General features: G+C 39.7%; 1 protein-coding gene across 4 annotated transcripts in view; it reads left to right on the forward strand.

Annotated features, from left to right (window-relative positions):
• The window catches only part of AUTS2 (activator of transcription and developmental regulator AUTS2), a 1,104,184-nt gene that overhangs the window by 63,592 nt on the left and 1,023,123 nt on the right, over nt 1-17,469 (forward strand). The gene's annotated exons all lie outside the window — the stretch shown is intronic.

A 17,469-nucleotide genomic window follows, 5' to 3' on the forward strand; every position in this document is an offset into this window, starting at 1 on the left:
CTCTCTCCGCCCCCCCATGCTCTTAGGTGCTCTCTCAGTCTCAAATAAATAAATAAAATCTTTAAAAAAAACCCAAAAACAAACCGACTTCTAGACCATGGTACTTCCGTACAGAGACATGAGTAGGTACTTCACCATGTTCCCACGATAAGGGGAATAATAGGAGGAGTCAAGCACATGTTTCCTACCCTGTAAGATTTGATAATTCTTGTTTATAAGACACACATGTCTAGCAAGATAGAGAAGGGCCAAAAGCAGGATTTTTCACAGTAAGGCTGTAGGAGTAGGGAGATAGTTTGGGACTTACTACTTCCATTGTATCTCTCTTGTCCATTTCATTACCTTTATGAATGTGCTCTCTGCTCCCCTGGGTCCCATTTCCTTTACAGTAGTAGTAATTACTGTTGGGGTAAACCTCCCAGCTGTGAGGCCAGCTCTTTTCTTGACCATCTCTGCAGCCTGGCTTCCACCTCTAACCCTCCATAAAAATTATGCTTGTATTGCTCTTTATCAGCTACATGGCTACATTTTTCTCATTTGTTTTTCTGATGCAGCAGCAGCCTTCCAAAAATACCGCCAAGTGTAATAATCCTTTTGCTGTTCAATACATCTTTTGTCTGTGGCTTAGTTACTGTCGCAGTTGATGGCATGACAGCTGATGGCAAGCAACAAATGAATGTTTAAATAGTGAGTAATTCAACAGATGTGCCCATCCAGGTGATTCTCCCAGTAGCTGCTGCACCGTGGGTGGAGGTGAGCAGTCACTGAGTGTATAGTGAGTTGTTCCAGATATTCGCTGGTTTTTGGCTAGCTCGTTCTTGGTCATTATAGTTTGACTTATTTTGCCTCTGTTCAGTTTTTGTGACTTTGTTTTGTTCCTTTATTTTGATACATGTATGCAGTGTGGCTGCCTTTTGGGGTTGTTTAAATTTCAAATAATGAATGTTGTGATCGTAGTGCAGGTTTAGTAATTTCTAGTGATCATCACAAAGTAATATTTTCTGAGAGTCCCAGGTGTATGAAACTCATCTTCTGAAGTGCACATTTAGTACCCCAGACCCTCAGTCACAACATAGTAATTGTGGCTGGACCACTTCAAACCTTACTCAAGGAAGGAAGGAAACTACCTACACGCTATTGCTATACAGTATTGAAAATATACAGACCAATACATTTTAGCACATGGCAAGCTTTGTGAAGACACTCTGTCAATCAACATAAGTAAATATCTCTTCTCTCTTCCATGAACCTAGCAACCAATTTGCTTATAGTTCTTTGCAAAACTGTTGTTAAATTACTTTGTGGCTGGTTATGTCACTTGGCTAGGAAAATGGTACTGGAATTAAGTCAGCTTTAGCCCTATGCTGCCCATCTTTTCTAACTTATGGTCAGCCATATGTTTAGACCAGATGAAGTAGGAAGTTATGAGTGGATACAAGTACATTCCTGGAAAAGTTACCAAAATCACGTTCTACTAAAAGTGTTGGTTAAGCTTTTTCCCGCCACATAGGGATATGTTCCTACCTCTATCAAGAACCTGTCATTTTAATTTCTGATCATGTGAGTAATAATAGCTTGTTGGTAGTAATGATTAGCGTAACAGTTGCATTGTGGGAGGGGGAAGATTTGATTACTGAGGGTTGCATAAGGGGCCCTTGAGGGTACTGTGATGTTTTGTTTCCTAACCATGACTGTGGTTACAGTAGTATTCGTGTTACTATGTTTCTGGAAAATATACATGTTTTCTACCCTTTTTTGGATGTATAATATAATTGCTCACTATATTTGTTTAGGTGCTGGATAAAACTTTGGAAAATACCCAGAAACAGAAAGTAAAAATGTTACCTGTAATCCTACCACCAAGAGATAATCACTTTTCTTTTTTGGCATATATCTTCCCAGTATTTTGGGGGCACATGCATCTCATAATATTTTGTCCACTTCCATGGCTTCAGAGTTTAATAAAAACACACACATATATATGTATGCAGAGGTACCTAAACCTGACTTTTTCTAGAATTTTTTTATTTATTTAAGTAATCTCTACACCCAGTGTGGGACTTGAACTCATAACCATGAGATCAAGAGCCACACGCTCTTCCAACTGAGCTAGTCTGGCACCCCAGACCTGATTTTTTAATTTATTGTTATTGTAATATTTTGGCATGAATGTCCAGGACTCTGTAGAATTAATTTTAATACCTATAGAGAGTACCATTGTTTGGGTATATCATAGCCCATTTACCCAATTCTACATTTGACATTTAGGTATTTCCTGATATTTAAATATTATAAATAGTATGTGTTTATCTTGTAGGTATTTAAAATTAAACAGGCTAAATTGGACTCTTTTATTTAGTATGTAGACATTTCATAAAAGGCAGATTTTGTTGGACAAGATAACTCTGGCTTCAAAAACGACTTGAAAGCCGATTTTTTCCCCCCTTAAAGAAAATTGAAAAAAAATTTTCATTTTCTTCCCTTTATGAAGTAGGTGTGTGTGGTGTATTGTGTGTGAGTAGGAAATTGCTTCAACGTTTTTATACTCTTTTGTTGGCTATGAAGTTAATTTATTCATTCACTTATTGAATATTTATTGAACACCATCTGTATGCCAGGTGCTTTGTTCCAGATCTGAGGATTTAGAGACAGAGACCTGGTTTCTACTTTCTCAGTGAGGTGACATAATGAGCAGTAGGACTTGGGTGTTGTCAATCTACACTGTTGAATTTATAGATCCAAACGTTTCTACTTGGATGACTTTGCTGTGATTTATGTTATTAAACAGGTGACTTAGGAGCTTATATACCACAGAGGCTGCTACTTTACCCTCCTTCCCTAAACACCCTCATGCCCAAACCCTATGTTCCGTAAGGTTGAATCCTCGAATTTTGTGCTTCGTGGGCAAGCCCGCATAGGGCAGAAATGGAAATGACCTTTTCATTCACAGAGTGGGCATTATTGAGGATGGGCTATGCATTAACTCCTTCCTGGTATTACGAAGTTCCTTTCCAGCTCTAAAATTCTGTTCCTTTCTGATATTCAGGCCTTTGGAACTGAATCTTTTCTCAAACATTAAATTTGTAGTAGAAGGAAAAAATTAGATTCCATCTTTTTGAGACATCAGCTGAACTTTGTAGATTAATACAGACTTAAGAATGAAAGAAGGGAGAAAAATGCGTTTGCCCATTCCAGGAAATCAGATGGGAATTGAGAGTATGTCTCTGTTCATCTTCTGTAAACAAAATCAGTAATGAAATGATAATTTTTTTCTTCTTACCTGCACTTAAAAAAAAAAAGATAGTTTTAAGCTTTCTATTTGGAAGACGTATCTGTGGCTTGAGGCTTCAAGTTAGGAATATTTTGGCATAGAAAAACCTGTGGGGTCCTGGGAACATCTGGTATCATTCATGATCAGACCAAGATGAAAGAAAATTTATTTTTTAGATAGTATACTGAGTCCTGGAAGTCTGGTGGCTGTTAAGTTCTTTAGCTAGGAAAATATAAATGGAAAGGCTTGTGGACAAGTGTGTCTTCCCTTAAACTCTAGAGCATAATTATTGAGTGTGCCTGTCTATTTCTTGTTTTACTTATACTTCAGTTTTACCATCTTTTGCATGTGTCCCTGGAAGGCTCTGTATGTGAGTGGATTCTGGTGGAGGAAACACTTTTAGATTATAAATGGACCGTCCTGGTGCCAGCATTCATTAGCCTTGGACAGATCAATCAAGAAATCTGATTCTTCTGTAGAATGGGGTAGTAACACTTGCCCAGCCTCTTTCCTAGTATTGTTGCAAAGATCGAGTAAGAAAGCCTGCTTGACAGTGCTTACTGTAAGGGAATACTTAAGTATTAAAAGAAGGAATGAATAGAATGCCTAACTGGTTGCTGCTCTCTTTTGGGGGTGGGGTTGGGAGTGTCATTACCACCTTGGATTTGGCAGTCTGGTATCCCAGTGTGTAAGTTTGAGATGGACCTCAGGGTTTAGATTGCTTGATGATGAATGATATGGCCATGAATAAAGTTCTGAAGATGCCATTTGTCCTTTAGGACAATTAGATTTGTCCCCCTCCCCTAAGGTTGCTGGTCATTTGGGTGAAGCACAATTTGTATAGAAAATAATAGTTATTACACTATTTTATTCTCTTTTATTTCATTTTCAGTGTCATCCAGAAAAAGCTTTGAGCTGGTTTACAAAAACATATAATGCAACAATTTAAATAAGATGAGGAAATTGGGACAAAGAGAAAACACGTGTAGAGAAAGTAGGATAGAACCATGTTGAGGCTAATGGGTGGAAACATATAGGATAGGTTCTTATGCAATATGTAGAGGTGGACCACATACTTATTCTCTCAGGGAATAGAACACAGAGGGAAACATTTGCATTTTTCTCCTGAGATAGTTCCTCAGTGGAGAGGATGAGGCCTTGAACTCTGTCAGAACACAACAGTGATTTGTGAAATAATTGCTTTTGTACTGTCTCTCAGTGCAAATTAATAACATGGTGACAGAGCATTGATTCAGGGAGAGAGTGACCATTAGGGGTTAAGATCACGTGTTCCACGTAGGCAGCTCTGACGGGCTGGCTTGAGCCAAGGACAATGCTTAGAACACGTCAAGGAGTGGATAGGCTACCTGTCCTCAGGCAGTCCTTCACAAATATTCATTGTCCCAGCTGGGAGCTGGCATCACTCCCTGAATGGTTTTCAGTGATGTTGTGACATAGTGCATTGGTCAGGAGCCCAGAGACCCAGAGATGGACATGCCTATCCTGTCTTGAGAGTTAAGGGTCTTCATAAGCTCTTGGCATTTCCTTCTCTTTCTTGGTTCTGGTTTGTCTTTGACAAGCATCAGACAAGTGAATTGAAGTTGTTCTTTGCTGGAGAGGGCAGCTAAATGGCCGTTGTGATTTTTCGGTTCCGGCTGTGCTGCAAACCAGTGGGAATTTGTGGACTACTGATAACTCACATTTGCTGTTGGGTGAACATTCAGTGGCTTTTACTTCAGTTTGTAGCCCATGGTGACTGAATTCAAACCGATCATGTTTCTAGAGTTTGTTCCTAGATCAAATCATTGGTAAATGCTTGCATTGGAGAATTCAGCTTGAGCCCTTTGCCTACTTTTCTGTTTCCCTGTTGTTACTAGCGCTAGATACTTTTAAAAAATTCCTCAGAAGGACTATGTGTTTTTAGAAACAGGGAGTGTATTCTGCGCTTTAGTGGGACACAGAAGGAGACTGTCTGGTTAAGGCAGGAGATTGTGGCACTAAAAAAGGAAGCTGGCAGGCCTGTCCCTGGCACTTTTAGTAAGAAAAGAAAGGGAATGACAGGCTGGCTGGGGATTATATTAAAGGAAGCCCTGAACCTCACCTGACCTTATATTCCCTGAACCTGGAAAGCTTGGTGTACCTATGTGGCAGTCATTTTTGGAGCTTGAAGGCAGACTTGGTCTGTTTTCTGCATGTATCCAGGGTTTTAGTGAAGAGACAGAAGCCTGTTAAGGAACAATCATGGCTATCTGGCAGATTGCTTCCTTCGCTTTTAGTTAGAAGCCAGTTCTACCAATGTCTGTGGCCAAGTGTGTATCCTCATAAGTTTCTTGTGACAAGAAGAAAGATTCTCATTAAGAATTTGGCCCTACAAGGGAAACAAAAGCAAAAACTATTGGGACTACAACAAAATAAAGAGCTTCTGCACAGCAAAGGAAACAATCAACAAAACTAAAAGACAGCCTATGGAATGGGAGAAGATATTTGCAAATGACATATCTGATAAAGGGTTAGTACCCAAAATGTATAAAGAACTTATAACTTAACACCAGAAAACAAATAATGCAATTAAAAAATGGGCAGAAGACATGAACAGACATTTCTCCAAAGAAGACATGCAGATGGCCAACAGACGCATGAAAAGATGTTCATCATCCCTTACCATCAGGGAAATGCAAATCAAAGCCACAATGAGATACCATCTCACACCTGTCAGAATGGCTAAAATCAACAACACAAAAAACAACAAGTGTTGGTGAGGATGCGGAGAAAGGGGAACCCTTGTGCACTGATGGTGGGAATGCAAGCTGGTGCAGCCACTTTGGAAAATAGTATGGAGGTTCCTCAAAAGGTTAAAAATAGAACTACCCTATGATCCAGCAATCGCACTCTTGGGTGTTTACCCAAAGAATATAAGAACACTCATTCAAAGGGATATATGCACCCCTTTGTTTATAGCAGCATTATTTACAGTAGCCAAGATATGAAAACAGCCCAGGTGTCCATTGACTGATGAAGAGATAAACATGTGGTGTATGTATTTTATGTATGTATATATATATGTATGTGTATATGTAATGGAATATTATTCAGCCAGAAAAAAGAATGAAATCTTGCCATTTGCAACGATCTGGATGGAGCTAGAGAGTATATGCTAAAAGAAGTAAGTCAGTCAGAGAAAGACAAATACCATGTGATTTCACTCATATGTGGAATTTAAGAAACAAATGAGCAAAGGGAAAGAAGAGAGAAAGAGAGAGAGTGAGAGAGAGACCAATCAAGAAACAGATTCTTATCTACAGAGAACAAACCGATAGTTACGGGGGGGGGCGGGAAGATGGGGGGAATGAGTGAAATAGGTGATGGGGATTAAGGAATGTACTTGTCATCATGAGCACTGGTAATATATGGAATTATTGAATCCCTATATTGTATATCTGAAACTAATATAACATAGTAAGTTAACTAACTGAAATTAAAACAAAAACTGAAAAAGCCAGAAAAAAAAAGAGATTGGCCCTAAAACTGGGTCAGAATAAGGCTATATTTGTGTTTCTGTCTATGGTTTGCATTCCTTATAGGTAGAAAGGTCTTATTATAATTGTAGGGTAACTGCACCAGTTAATGGGTCCTGGGGTTTGATGTGGGTTAGTCAGCTCAGAGGTCACATCAGCCGTTTGACATCAGTTTATATTCCAGTACATGCTCCTCAGGCAAAAAGGGGATTGATAATGGACTATGACGCCAAGAATGAGAATCTGCTGTTGAAAACCTAGAAGCCTGAAATCAGAAGTGTTTAGTGGTATTGATTTATTTAGAGCATACTTTTCTTCATAGATGCTCTAAGTACCAGGGTAAGTTCATATTTTTCCTAAATATGGAAGTATTATTTTATAGATTTACCACCAGAGCAATTAGAATTAGTCTTATGTAACTATTTTGTAAATAGAGAATCAAAGGCAGACTTAAAGAGTGACAGAGGTCATCCAATGTATCTGGGACATGGCTTAGAATAGAACCATTTTAATCAGTTTATTTATATTTATTGACCAAAAAGGAACCAAGTTAACAGTGGAGGGCATCATGAAATCAGTTGTATGGTGAAGGCAAGCTGTTTTAGCGGAGTTCCTCTGGTATAACCCCTGTGCTTTGATCATAGGTCAGTTGGCTAGGGAAGGAGTTTTCAGTTGAGCTGAATTCTCCGTGGTGAAGGTGAGAGGGACAAGAATGGGCGTCAGGACAGAGGGTGTCTGTGGGGACAGACTCCGATGATTGCGTACAATGTCCTATACATTTGGGCTCCCACATGTTTTAGTTGGCTGCGTTTGTGATGTTACTCTCAGCAGAGTCTTCAGCTCTGTGAGTGACAGTCGACCCTGGTATAGGACTTTAGTAGAGGAGAAACTGGTCTGACCACAGTTTGATCTTGATAAAGCTTTCACTTTTGCAAGAAGACAGAAGGGAGTCCTTGCTTTTACTGTTCTGGGAACCTAACCAAATCTAATAAGAAGTCTCTGGTAGCACTAACCTGTTGTAAGTAGGCCAGGTGTGAGACTCTGACCTTTTCTGTGCATGTGGCCTACTTCCTGGATGAGAAGGCAGTTTTGATGTTAGAACTTTTTGGAATGGAATAAAACTTGAAATTTGATGTTTGTTTTTATTGTAGCTTTTTTAAAAAATTAAAGAAATAGAAAATAAGTGAAAGAAACCCTTCTAACCATGTATACTCTGCCCCCAGGACTAGTCAAACTTCTTCAGACTTTTAACAGAATATCTAAATACTTAAATCTCTCTAGGACTCTCTCTTTCTCCTGGCAGAATCTTATACTTTGATCATTTCCCAGGGTGGTTTTTTTGGTTAAGATTTTGACTCTTGCACCCACATACACATGATGTGTATATTTGTATGTGTGTCTCAGAGGATTGGCGTCATCTTGGCAGATCTTTAAGGGTTTGAGGAGTAAATTTTTATATTTTTTATTTTATATTTCTGCAAACCATTTTTCTGCCTGGGGAAGATATATTGGTGAGCTGGAGATGGATAGGAAGACTGAACTGGAGGCTAAAACCTGCATACCTAAGAAGTTGAATCAGCAACTCCTGAACCTAGGGTTGCAGTGTTCAGAAATATCTCCAGTTATTCTGAAGGATGCCATCGCATTCTAAAAATAAGAAACTATTTCCAGTAACATCAATGTGTAGTATACTCTACAGCATATTAGTAGGGAAGTAAAGCATAAGGAAGCCAAAGAAACTAGTTTTACACCCTTAAGTATGGCCCTGGGATTCTCCAGGGTGGCTTTTATAGAAATCTGAACCCGTATCTTGGGATGGTAGCATCTCTGGACAAACTCTTTCCTTCTTCCTTGAGATCACTTTCCTCTAATTGTTTATGCATTTGGAGGGTTGCTGAGGCAAGGCCATGTTCTCATTTTTCCACTTTTGAAAGTGCAGATGTTTCTAGAAATGACCACATTCTAAAATGAATCCAGAGCCTTCTCCCGTAATTTTTTAGGTCTTGATCTGAAGTGATCTGGGTGAAGATACAAAGATGAGGTCTCATACTTCACAGTTTGGTTAAAGTCAGCTGTGTCAAGGTATCTTGACTTAAATAAGTCTTATCGTCTAAATATTAGATTCGTAAGACCTTTTTTTGTCTTTATAGCCATAAACCCTCCATAAAACCTCCATTTTGATGAAAAGCTGAAAATGAAGAGTGGTTTCTTTCAGTATTCTGTGAGAATCTCATTTCTCTCTTTAATTATTTTTTCACTGGGCAGGCTTGGGCTTCTTCTTCTTCTTCTTTTTTTTTTTTTTTGATCCAAGTTCTTTTTCATTCCTGAAACACTGTTTTCCTGTTGTGCTTTATATATGGCAGCAGATTTTCACTTAGATAAGAGAAGGAAGTCCATTGGTTTTCATGTGTTGATGCTTTTCAGGAACACACAACTTCTCAACCATCTGTTCTAATATTTAAAAAAATCACAGTTGACACAGTTGAGATTCCTTGAGAATTATCAACTAATAGAAAATTCCCCAACGGGTGCCTGGCTGACTCAGTCAGTAGAGCTTGCGACTCTTGATCTCAGGGTTGTGAGTTCGATCTCCACGTTGGGTGTGGAAATTGCTTAAAAATAAAATCTTATAAGATTGCTCTAGAGAGATAGAAAATCTCGTCTATTTGGACATCTTATTAACTGGAGCTTTTTCCTTACAAGGGCTCTGAAGATGTCTGTCAGAGATGGAAAAGCGTACACGACTTGCTTTATACGTACGGAGAGCCCAAAGCCCAGAGAATTAAGTTGCTTTGGCTGATGTTGAGAATTAGAGGTAAAAAGAGAAAGTTGTCTTTTTGAAGAGGACTGGATGAAAGGAGAAGCTGAGACGTTTTATGGTTAGGGAAGGGGTAATACTCAGATGGTGATTGAGTCCAGTTTTGAATTTTGTTTCTCAAAACCACTGATTTTTAATTTGGTGCTTTTCAGATATTCTTACAGCTTTCCTGGGGAGGTTTATTTTTTGGAGACATTGCCCATATTGTTTACTCCTCGAAGGTTAAGTGCTCTTGACCATCTGTTACTAATTTTATAGTTGTGTCGAATTCCATTCTTTGCCTAGGTTGTAAGCTCCAAAAGCGAACTTAGAAGCAGGATCATTTGCAAGTCATGTAGCTTTGAGCCTGAATGGTGGTTTTTATAAGAGTAGTTTTCAAACGGTCTGAGATTGTATGCTGAATTTTGATATTAGTAATTTAAACCTGAGGATCTTTGCCACTTCTCTGGGAGAGCCTTCTCTGAGACCCTAGGCAGTTGTTACTCCAAAGCAAGCTCTTGGGGTGTGGCTGGCAGTGATATTGATAAATTGCTTTCAGAATGCTTAGTGATTTTGTAATACTCTTCCAAGTTCTCAGGCTGATGTCTGAAATCTGGAAGAGCTAATTCGAGAGGCCAGTTTTCTTCAGAGCAGGTACGAGAAGAGGGGAGTGTGCTTGTCCCTTCTTTGATATGTGCACAGTCAATTCTTGGAAGAAGCCAGGCCTTTCGGTCTTGGGCCAGAGTGGAGACATTGAGAGCAGTACTGCTGGCATTTCCAGTCGCCCCTCAGGCCGTGCAGAGTGTTTCAGGGGGAACCAAGAATTTACCCCTCAGCTGTCCACAGCTTCTTGAATTGGCTTTTGGGTGTCGGAGATGTGACTGATGTGGGAAAAAGTACAATTTATATTTTATTTGGGTTTCAGCATCAAGTTGTCCTTTTTCAAATAATTTTATGGTAAGCGGTGGTTTCTCTGATATGATTTCCATTGCAAGTGGAACAAAAAAGGCGAAAAACCGGGGTTATTACCTAACCAAATTGCCTTGTGTACAGACAAGCCGAACTGGTGCTTTGCCTGGAGTTGGCTTGGAGTTTTCAGAAACTCAGTTGCTGCCTTTATAAGGCTGTGCCTGGGGTTGTATTTCCAATCTCTCTCAACTTTTGTTCCCGTGGAAGGGAGGAAGTGGAGCTGTGACAGATATATTGCCAGATAGCACACAATAGCACACAAAACGAGAAAGACATGGCGTGAGCCATTCACGGAGACAGATTTACGCTCTGTGCTGCCCTCAAACCATAGATCCATCTATTTCAAAGAAACAACCTGCCCACTGTATTATATTTCAGACAGGGACACAGCTTAGAAGAGAGATGCTGACTCCTTCTGTTTAGCTTTTGCCAATAATGCCACACATTTTGCTGTAGTCAATTACTTTTGTGGGGATGGGAAAGTTTATTTGGCAAAGGAAAGCCTGTCTTTAGATGAGAAGTGGAAACAGGGAGGTATCAGGGGAGAGCATTTGGCCACGCTGTTGCCTTAGTGCAGTGTATGTGTATAGTTTTGCTTGTTTTTGTCACTATCCGGCCAACTGTATTATCAGCATTGGAGGTATTATACCTATTTCACAACAAGAAAAACAAAGCTGGAGAGATTATGATTAACCCAAGGCCGGAATTTTGACATTCATAGTTTCTTTTTGGTTCTCTAGAGGTATGGCAGAATGACGTTCATTTCTTTCATTGGTGTTACATGGGAAGCACTGCACAATGGTAAATAGCATGAGCTACCAATCCTGTCTGCCATGGTTCACATCTGGGTTTAACCATGATCGCTGCACATAGCTTTGAGCCTCCGTTATTTTACTAGTAAAATTGGGACTGCAGGCCTTACATTATAAGGCAGGTCTGAGAATTACATTTAGTTAATAATGTACATAAGGAACTTAGAATGAAGTGTTCAGTCATCTTAGGTATTATGTTTTTGAAATGTATGTTGATTTCATGAAAAATGAGTGCTGTGTGCTACCCGGTAGATTGTTCTATAGACATCAGATATAAAAGAGTAACTCTGTGTTAAAATTTACTTTCCAGATTGATAGTTTTGAGGAATGAAAAAATACTTTTGGGAATGGAAATCTGGAAGAAATCAGGAAAAGAGAGACCTGTGTGTATGTAGCTTTGCAATTCTACCTTGTGTGATTTATAAAATATGTAATTGTATATCTTCTCTCAGTAATGGTTTATTCTGGGGCAAAGAAACAAATTTTGGTTATATCTGTTCTCCCCTATGAGGCATATCTTTTTGTTTTTGTTTTTATTTTACTTATTTTAACTGGATGAGATGGTTAAGTGTTGCCTGAGTTGGGTGAATTTAGAGATATGAGAAAATGTTTTATTTTTGTGACACATAAGGACCTTTGAATGAAATTATTTAACCTTTTCTTGATTAAACCAGTTTTTCTTTTGTCTTTTAACATTGTGTATTTTCTTTTAACATAGATATCATGTTTTTTAAGTCAGATATGTTTTGGGACATCATTGATCTTTTTTTCTGTTATATTGGAAAAATATAATTGCACATGTGTTTTCTCAGAATGAAGTGGGCTTAGGCACGCTGCCGTATACTAAGTAGAAATTCTTCATAGTTGTTGTTCAGAAGACATTCATTGATTCAAGTCATTCTTTGATTCATTTGTGAATACCTCAGTAGAGTTGTACAGGAAGGGTTTTTCAGAGGTGGCTTCTGAGCATTTATAGCATTTTGTTTTAGCATATATAGTCCACATGGCAAATCCACTCTCTGATTCAAACTGAATTCTAATAGAGTCTGGTATGAATTTACTTTAAACAGCTGCTTAAGATGACTCATCTCAGACCTATCCCTTTTTTTGTTTTTTTGATTATTGTACTTCCTTTTATTATTAAAGGTTTTTTGTTTTATTGCAATAAAAAGGACATTATGTTTCCATCTTAACCATTTTAAAGTGTGTTGTTCAGTAGTGCTAGGTGTAGTCACATTGTTCTGAGACAGATCTCCAGGACTTTTTTATCTTGCCAATATGAAACTCTACTCATTAAACAACTTCCCCTTTCTCCCTCTCCCCCATTCTACTTTCTATGTGTATGAATTTGGCTACCTTAGATCTTCATCTAAGTGGAACCATTTAGTATTTGTCTTTTTGCTAACTTATTTTATGTAGCATTGTGTCCTCAACAAGGTTCATTCATGTTGTAGCATGTGACAGGATTTTCTTCCTTTATAAGGCTGAATACTTTTCCCTTGTATGTTTAGATCTCATTTTATTTATCTATTCATCCTTTGATGAATGTTTGGGTTGCTTCCACCTTTTGGCTATTGTGAATAGTGCTGCTATGAATATGGGTGTGCAAATATCTCTTTGAATCCATGCTTTCAATTCTTTTGGATTTATACTCACAAATTGCTGGATTAGAGATTGCTGGATCATATGGCACATCTATTTTAATTTTTTTCCAGGAATCTCCATACTGTTTTCCTTAATGATTGCACCATTTTACAATTTTACCAACAGTGTACAAGTCTTCCCTAGGTTTGTCAAGCCCCCATACCCAAATTGACAAGAGTGGTTCTGTGAGAACAGGGCATCTGTGGAGATTTGGATGGCTTGTTTCAAGCTTGATCAGGCCCTTGGAATCAGCCTCATTAGTACTGGTTAATCATCCTTGTTAAGGTCATACTACTTCTGGACCAAGGCCTATAGATTGGCACCTAATTGTGCACAAAATGTTGGCCTGTGTGTTGCAAGACTTAGGCTGTAGTTGCCGTGAATGATCTTAGGCAGTTCACCTCAACACTCTGCTCCCCACCCCTCCCTTGTCATCTGTAAAATGAGGCGGTTGTACTTCTCCCTTGACTTACCTGTTCCAGAATCCTGTTGTCCATCATAGAACCCAAATATCTAGAAAAGATACCGTATATAGCTTAGTGTAATTATTTGATAGATCACATTTCTCTTAGCACCAGTTTGGGTTTTGTTCTTTGTTCAACACCTCCTGTTTTTCGTATTCTTCTACTGCTCCAGATATTAAAGGATAAGGAGGGAGATCTTGGTGATTAAGAATGCTGGCAGTGAGTCAGAATGTCCTGGTTTGAATCCTTGCTGTCCCATTTACTAGATATGTAAACTTGGACAATTTAATGAGCCACTGTGCCTTGGTTTCTCCATCTGTGAAATGGAGATAATAGTATCTGTGTCCAATTTTTGTGAGGTTTAGATGAGTTAATGCATGTTAAGATGCTTTGCGTGGTACCTCGCACATGGGGCAGTGAGTAAGTGTAAACTCTAATCATTATGAAATATCTTAGTTACGATGGTGCTAAATGATTAAGGTCATCTTGGGTTAGTACCCTGCATTTGGATAACTTTACACTTCCTGAGGGTATTGTTTCCTTATAGTGTTTCTCTGTAGGTGGGAAGGATACTCCCAGTGTACAGATGAAAAGACTGAACAGCGGAGATTATGATTCTTATGGCTGGGTTTCACACTTCAGTCTCATGATTGGAGCCCAGTGCTTCCTGGCCTCATACACTGTCCCAAACTTAACGACTGTAAGGCCTCATGAAGATGGGTTTTAATGTTAGGATCTGGTAAGAACGCTTCCTGTTCTCTTTGCCCTTTTATTAGCAGTTAGTCCTCCAGGCTGGTTGAGCTAGGATCATTTTGGTTTCTCGGCAGACCAGGGTCTAGCTGATTGTTAATCCTGGTGGTTGGGAAAACATTGGGTGTCTACATCCTTTTAGAGATATAACTTAGTACTAATATTGGCTTCTCTACTACTGATTTAGTACAGCTTCTTTAGAAATCTGGTTTATGTATTTAAAACTTAGTCTTTCCAAAAGTGGGTAGATCTTGCATCTGTCTGCCTTCTTGCAGGTAGTAGCCGTGTTGCGGTTCCTTAGCTTTGCAGCTCTGTTAATACAGCGGTGGAGGAGAAGACTTATCTAGAAGAAACAAAGCCTCTGCTTAGAGGGTTCTCAGGTCATGTTCAGCACATGATAGTGGACATGCTGGAATCTCCCTGGTTCTCAGTTTCCCCAGCTATGAAATGCAGGCCTGCACCAGGGGATATTTAAGGGCTTTTCAGGTTGTAAGAGTCTGACATCTTGAGACTGGACATAGCCCCGCAGGTCCTTATGGCATGATAAAAATACTCTTTGGGGAGAAGTGTTATAGCTGCGTGTCTTAGGGAGAAGGAGGCGGGGCAGGTGATTGAGTGGGCTTTGAGGGAGCAACTGGAGAAAGAGAACATTGAGGAGGTTGTTTGAATGATCTATATGTGATCTGGAGTGTTTGGGGGCTGGTTGTACTCTGGGACAGGCAGTCCCATCAGACAAAGGAGCCTTCTCTGAGCCTTCTACTCGGCCCCTTCTCAGTAGGGCCAAGGCTTGGTGCGATAGAGGGTTTGGCGGATCGATGCCCCCTTCTGTTTTTTGCTAGCGCTGTCTTCACACCCTGTTGCCGTTTATGTTTTTTGATGAATGATTAATTAGAAAAATAATCATTTGTAAATTGTGAGTGAACCAGACATTTGGCCCTGCCTGTAGGGAAATGGTGCCTCTGAGCCGGGTGTAGCTTGCAGCCAGTACATCAGAGCAGCGGTATTCCCAGACCAGTGATGAATTTACATGAAGTTCCTTTTCAGCATGTTAATGACTGTTACAGCCGAGTAACTAGAGAAAAATAATAGCAAATGGGAAGAGTAAATATTTAATGCCTCTAAATCATTTTTAGCTTACTGTAAAATATGCATTTTGATTCAGGAGAAGGATGAGGGAATCTTGGACATTAGAGGCAATATTAGTTTGTCTGAGTTTCATTCTTTGTTTCCTTTTCTTTCTTTGTGCTTAATTAGATTCAAAAGATAAAGTGAGTTGTTGCTGAGGTGAATTTCACTAGGGAAGTGGGTTTTCTGTAAGTTTTAGGTCACAAGATGCTTCTTTCCTGGCAGTTTGAATCTATATGTCTGGTCAGCATCATTGATTAAATGCCTGGTGTGTATAGAGGCCTGTACTATCTCTAAAATATAGCTTTCATCATGTTACCTTCCTGCTTTAAAACTTTAGTGACTCCCCATTGCTTCTAGGATGAAAGCTGGACTCATGGCCTGGCTTTTAAGGGTCTCTATGCTGTGACCCCGGCCTCCTTCCCAGCCTTACTCCCTAAGGCAATGCCGTGTGGACCTTTTGCTTGAGGCAGAGTGGTTGACTCCTTACCCCTGTAACATGCCAGGGGCTTTCTCACCTTTGTACCTCTGCTCAAATCATTCTGGGGCATGAAATGACCTTGTCTTCTCCCTGCCTATCTAAAGCCTCCCGTTCCTCCTCAGGCCAGTTCTAGAAGTTTCTCTATGTTTACTGGATAGGAACCTGCTCATTTTGAAATATAGGAAAAACGGAAAGTGGGTCATAATTCTCTTCCTTCCAGTTTGCCACCTCCCTACCTTAGGGAATTCAGAATGAGTTCTGCTTCTCCCCTGCTTCTGCTTGGCCATCTTCTAATTTTAGAAGATGTCCAGGTGGGAAGTTGTTGACTATAGAAATTTCTGAGGATTAGGGGTGCCTGGGTGGCTCAGTCGTTAAGCGTCTGACTTCGGCTCAGGGTGTGATCCCAGGGTCCTGGGATCGAGCCCCACATCAGGCTCCTCCGCTGGGAGCCTGCTTCTTCCTCTCCCACTCCCCCTGTGTTCCCTCTCTTGCTGGCTGTCTCTCTCTCTGTCAAATAAATAAAAAGTCTTAAAAAAAAAAAGAAATTTCTGAGGATTAGAACTGAATATAGTAGGGGAAACCAGACTGAAGGGTAGTGCCATGTTTTCTGAGATCAGAGAGTGTTGACACGGAAGTTTCTAGCAGAGTTTGATTTCACAAAATGAGGCTGCACTGGTAGAAGCATTCAGAGAAAGGGTGCAGGCCTTTCACTGTGTTGTTGAAAGAGTCTTGGATTGTTGAGTTCAGACCCAGATAAAGTGCTAGTATTCACAGAAGATGACCAGGATGGTGAGGCAGGCCTGAGAGCATGAAGGCTGGGTGGGCAGAAGAGAGCGAGGGAGGCCGTGTGCTGTGTTTTCAATATTCAAGAGGCTGTCTTCCGCAAAAGAGGCGTATTAGACTTTGTGTATGGAACCATGGGGTGAGAACAGAGACTGCTGGAGGTAGGTTACAGGAAGACAGATTTCAGATCAATATAAGAAATACTTTTCTCGTAGTGTTGTGACAAATGAAATGGATTTCCTCAGGAGACAGTAAGTTTCTCAAGTGTGAAGGGATGTGAATGAACACAGAAGGCAGTACTCCAATCCTACTGGTCTGTGGCTCTAAAAAGGACCTCGGGTTTTGGAACGGACGACCTTTATGAGAGGTCATTTTCCCCCTTGGGGTAAAGCCTTTACTCTAGGATTTTGAAGAAGGATTCAGTAGTGAAAAGTAACAAGCACCGCCGTGTCTGAAAATAGGAATAAATCCTGATACGCATCAGGAAATAATAGGTACGGTTTTCTGATTGGGTATTAAAAGGATGATGAAGACAGTATGAAATCTAGAACAGGGGGTTCTAACATTGGGTTAAGGAGCTCAAAGGCAGTTTTTAAGAATGAGGAGATATTTGCAGAATTTTCAGGGATTCATAAATAGTTTCAAAAAGCACATTCAATATTACCCTTTATATATTTGGGAAACTGTATAAGATTCTTGTTTTGAAAATATTTATCATGGGAAAACGAGAGTACAAAATTGTCTTAGCACGTGTAATTTGGGTTTGTAAAGGCTTTAAAGAATTAAGAAACGTGTCCCAGTATGCAAATTTTAATGCATGTGTATATTGTTCTGTAAAGAGCATCATAGCTTTTGTCA

This window comes from Ursus americanus, chromosome 2, assembly GCF_024610735.1.
Source record: "Ursus americanus isolate L20-20 chromosome 2, mUrsAme1.1.p, whole genome shotgun sequence".
In the NCBI taxonomy this organism is placed as follows: Eukaryota; Metazoa; Chordata; class Mammalia; order Carnivora; family Ursidae; genus Ursus; species Ursus americanus.